Raw genomic sequence first — 5807 nt, forward strand, 5'->3', positions numbered from 1 at the left:
CAATAAATATTCTTACACACATAACTTTGTACTCTTGTTAAAATGTTTGCTTACGGTACATTCCTAAAAGTAGCTCCACTGGGCCAAAGTATATTTGTAGGTCTAATAACACATATTACCAGTTATTAAGAAATTTTGCATTCATTCAAACATCCAAAAGGTTATAAAAGTTCTTATTGCCACAAAGCCTCCGAGACATTGTCATTTAGAGATGCTAAAAACAAGACGACAGCTCCCAAAATGGAGTTGCTCATGCTAAGCCTCACATCACCAAACTAAGAGTTAATTTACAGTTTTGGTTTCCCCAGAAATGTAATTTTAAAGTGATCAACTTTAGTTAGGAAAGCTGCCTGATGGATCCCTGCCATCTCAAGAAAAGTAATCTTGCAGTAACCAATACTTTTTTGACTAGTATAACTTCCTTGTTCCTGCTCTCTTCTGCCTATAAGTCTTTCCATTTATACCGCTCTTCAGAATTCCATGCTGTGTGCTAGACTGATGCTACCTGATTCATGAATCTTTGAATAAAGCCAATAAGCTCTTTAAAATTTATTCAGCTGAATTTTGTTAACAAGCAGAATGTTTTTTAAAATTTCTATTTAGTCATGCAATGAAATATTTTCACTTAAATATATGTGTATATTAGCTGTAGCTCTTAATCTCTATTAGAAAGTATTTGTCTTTTACATACTGACTTATATGTACTTTTTATTATGACCTCCCTACTTGTCCTATGTAGTACATTTTTTCATTTAGTTTTTTTATATTTTCATTTCTCTTATTGTAAGTTACAATGTATTTTCTATGTTAGATTATACACTTTTACGGTTTATTGTGGATCTATTTGTATCTTCAAACCTTTCCACAAGCCAAATTTATTAGGTGGTAAATTATATTTTTTCCTAGAATTCATTTTGATAAGTCAGTTATTTTAAAACTTTTCCCTAGTGATTTAAGATGTCATCTTTACTATATACTAAGTGCCTATATTTACTTGAATGGATTCATTGACTTAGGGGTTCATTTCTTACCATAATATTTTAATTACCATAAATTTATAAGAAATTTTCTTAGCTGGTCAACTTTGACTTTCTCATTAATCTCATTTTTCAAAACCTCTGGTAGTAATAGAAAAGTCTAAAGGCAGATTCTTCCCTCACCTTCACTGATATCATTTAATGTTTGCTTGATCTTTTGTTATATAAATTTTTGTCCATATGTATACAATATGATATGTGGACCTGATATTAATTTCTCTTAGTGTATAGCTTAAACTTTTCAGTTTGCATATATAGTACTTTATTCATTATCCAGAACATTTTCATCAGTTTCTTGTTGGATTAACTCATCTGTTTGATTTGTCTCTAGTAGAGGAAAAAGTTACTATAAATAGAGCATCTCTCTTCTCTATCCTCAGATATTTAATCTTATTTCCACATTATTTTTCAGGATCATTTCATGCATGCATCTTTTTTTTTTTAAGATTTTATTTATTTATTTGAGAGAGAGACAGTGAGAGAGAGCATGAACAAGGAGAAGGTCAGAGGGAGAAGCAGACTCCCTGTGGAGCTGGGAGCCCCAATGCGGGACTCGATCCCTCGACCCTGGGATCATGACCTGAGCCGAAGGCAGTCGTCCAACCAACTGAGCCACCCAGGCGTCCCTCATGCATGCATCTTTTATATTCATGTTTCAATTTTTTGACAGCCTCAGGTTTTATATTGCCTGACTCTACTACTGTGTTCCTTCTGTTTGCTTGCTTTTAGTTCTTTTATCATTTTATTGAGATTACTTTTCTATCATTACTTCACATTTTTTCCAAGCTATTTTTCTCCTTAGGATTCATGCTCTGATATTTAAAAAGTATATCTTCCTGTATACTTTTAAGGAAGCTAAATAATTTAATAATGAGCAGAAGCTTTTTCATAGTAATATGATTTTTCTAGATATTCTTTCAGTTTCTTCTGGAGTGATCTTTATTAAAACTACCTCAAATGTCAATGAAGTAAATATGAATGCTCAATGGGTGAAATCACAGAAAAGAAATCTAAAATATTAGAACTCTGAACTCAGTCTAAGCAATCACTCCCCCATAAAGAAAATAGAATTGGAAATATTGATGTAGTGTGATTTATTAAACACAAGTAGAAAATAATGAAGACAAACTCTAGTCTATGGATCCAAGTAAGTAAAAAAGATCTCTTCCCTCCACGAAAAAAGTTGAAACACAGGAAGTTCAATAGCAAATAACAAATGGCTTGACTTTTAAGGGGAAAAACCCTCATAATATTTAGGTATTGAGTATAATATTGGTAGCCTTATCCATTAGTCAACCTGTTGCTTAAAACTTATGATATGCTTAAAGTACTTTATTGAGAAGGAAATTTGACTATAGAGTAATTCTACAGTATAGATGAAAGAGCTCTAAAGTATATGAATTTACCTACCTAAGTGACACACAAAGTAGAGCAAACATAACAAAATAGGGGAAAAAAATCACTGAAAGAACCACATTAGCTGCCTAAGAAAATACAACTGGAAATCACAAATTGTTGCTTTATATCATTGACTATTCAAGAAATTCTGAAGTATTATAAAATATAAATTATTCCTTACCAGCATACTAAAGGTCATAAAAATAAACATGAATGGGTTCTGATTTAGTCAAAGTTTCTTCTTTCTAAAAAATGCATTTTTTAGACTTTGAGAACATTTTAAATGAAAAAACTTTAAACCTTCTAGAAAATGGCTCCCTGAAGCAATTTTGAGGATTAGAAAGGGCATGTTTATACCCCTGATGCAACCTAATTGAAAACATTTTGGAAAGTTTAAAGAAACAACTTAGATAATAGTTTTAAGAATGTAATAATAATAATATACCACACAGACCAATATCCAAAGAATAGATAATGATGATTCATTTTTTACAGTTTGGTAGAGGCTCTGTATTTTTAATCCAGGGGATTGGTTTTATATGAGGTAGAAAGCTTCATTCTAGCTTTTCTGTATTAATAAGGAGAATTAAATAAACCCTAACAATAATTTTCTCAATCCAAAAACCTATTCCAAAATTATTATCCCTCCCTCCTTTAGTAATTATATTACCATAAGTTTGATTATACTATTTTGAAATTTTGTCTTTTAATTCATCTTTGAAAACCTTTCATTGGGAAAGGTTTCATATCATACAATGTAACCCAAATTATATATTTATATTTTTAAAAATTATTTTGAACTGGAAGTCCTATTATTTCTTTTTTTTTTAAGTTTTTTTTTATTTGTTTATTTGACAGAAAGAGATCACAAGTAGTCAGAGAGGTAGGCAGAGAGGGGTAGGGAAGCAGACTCCCCACTGAGCAGAGAGCCCAATGTGGGGCTCGATCTCAGGATCCTGAGATCATGACCTGAGCCAAAGGCAGAGTCTTAACCCAGTGAGCCACCCAGGCACCCCAAGAAGTCCAGTTATTTCACCGAGAAGTTATCAGTACTTATTTGGTACACAGAGCAGTGATATATCCTTACTACATAGGTATGAAGCTGAAGACCAAAGTTGTTCAGTGGGTTGTGTTAGAGCATACATCTCGAAATAGGTAAAGTTGAAATTGGGGTTTAGATATTCAGTTTTCATTATAATTTCTTCCCAATTTTACAAATGATTAAAAAAATATGATGATGCAGACTGTTGGTAGTAATAGCAACAATATATAGAAAGAAGACAATGTAAGGGACGGCTAGAATTGGGTGATACTTCTAAGATTCTCTAATCTTTCACTGTCATGAAATTGATAAAAACATCCATTATGTAATTAAGACTGAAATTTGGGATATATAGTCAAAATAGAAGGAATTATTCTGCATGTGACATTAAAGGGGAAAAGGTTATAGGCAAATGAGTAGTTAGGAAGCAATGCAATTAAATAAAAATTATCTTTCCAGGTCAAAATGACATTTAACATCTCTGATATATTTTCTCTGAAGTTTAAAAAAAAGAGTCAAACACTATAATATGATCTGCAATACAGGAGAATCACATTCTGAAGCTATCAGTGTCATTAGACTGAATCATGACTTCCAAAAATTTATGTGTTGAAGCTCTAATCCCCAATGTGATGGTTTTTTGGAGATGGGGCTTTGAGAGATAATTAGGTTTAAGACAAAGTCTTATGGGTAGAACCCTCATGTTAGTATTAGTGATCTTAATAAAAAAAGGAGCTACCAGAGCTCTCTCTCCACCACGTGAGTACACAGCAAAAAGGCAGACATCTGCAATCCAGGGAGTGTCTCACTGAACCAAATCAGGCATCTCCATCTTGGACTTCCCAACCTTAAATAAATGTCTGTTATTTTAACTATTCAGTCTTTGTCATTTTGCTACAACAGCCAGAGCAAACACAATCAATTACACACATACCCAATCTATCAGTTTCTCTTTTACATCCATTTAGATACTCTCCGGTACTTCAGGCAGAAATAGAGAGAAATTAAGATAGTATATAGGTAATGCTCGGAGAACGGATCTGTAGCTTGTGAGAAGCTGATAAAATCGTAGATGGAGTTTCTGGGAAAGAACTACGCACATTTTTATTTTCAAGGATAAAAATTCTATTATTCAGTAGTTCTTAAAGGTGAGGAGGGATGGAAGTGGGGACGGGACTGGAGAGAGGAACAGAAGGAAGTGATAGGATCTGCTGGAAACTTTTATCTAAAATGAGTGGGTTATAGGTAGAACCCAGACATATGTATTATGAATAAAATTCTTCAGTTCAGGGCTAGTATTAGAGAAAGGTATGCAATGCACTCTCCTCAGACACAAAATTTAAGAGGGCACCAAGAAGCTCAGTTATCAAGAAATATAGTATTTTACTGCAATATCTTAAATGCAAAAAAAGTTGAAAAAAATATCAAAATTGTAAATAAAGATAAGATGTGACCCTGCATTTGCATGACCCTTCTCACTCACCTTAGCCTGATACCAATCCTTGTTCCAATAAAACTTAATTTATAGAAACAGAGGTCACCTATAGACCTTTCCTTCCCAATTTAATTTGAAAAAATTTTTAAATGTTGCAGCATTTAAATAAAACACATTACATTTATATACAAATACTATTTGTCTTGAGTACTGATTTTTTTTAGGCATCCTTTTGAATTTTACACCCTAACAAAAAACTCACTTGGTTTAACCTAGGCCCAAATTCTGAGAAAATCTAAAAATGTTCTTCTTGTCTTATGTTAGAATCAATTATCTGAAACATTAAAAAAAAAAAAGAATAAGAAATAAGATAGGCAGAAAAAAAAAATCTCAATTTCAGTATGAAACAATGTAAGATCAAAGCCTATAGTTACCAGAAATTGGACTACACACTATTCATATCAACACAGTTTTAGATCTGAGAGTCTATTAGCACCCAAGAACACAAAGAGGACTCTAAAAATAATCAAAGAACCCTATTTTTAGCAAGTGCTTGACATTAAAAAAATGTATCTTCTTTCATATATGAATGATTAAACTAGTGTGGAAACTATTAAGAATCCAATGCAGAAGAAAGAAAAGAATTATTATTTCAAAAGAAAATCAATCTCTTGAAAATAATTTAACACAAGAAATATATGAGGATTTTAAAAATATCTGCTTCTTGTCTTCAAAAAACTAGATATAAATGCCTATTCGAACCAATATTAAAATATCATAAAGAGAAGTACCTCAGATGAAGGCAATTAGCTAAACTGAAGGTTCTGATGAAAGAGCAAGAAAATAATTTTAAGAACACAAAAATGTAAGAGATTAATTTAAACCTACTCTTAGA

Source organism: Neovison vison, chromosome 1, assembly GCF_020171115.1.
Source record: "Neovison vison isolate M4711 chromosome 1, ASM_NN_V1, whole genome shotgun sequence".
NCBI lineage: Eukaryota > Metazoa > Chordata > Mammalia > Carnivora > Mustelidae > Neogale > Neogale vison.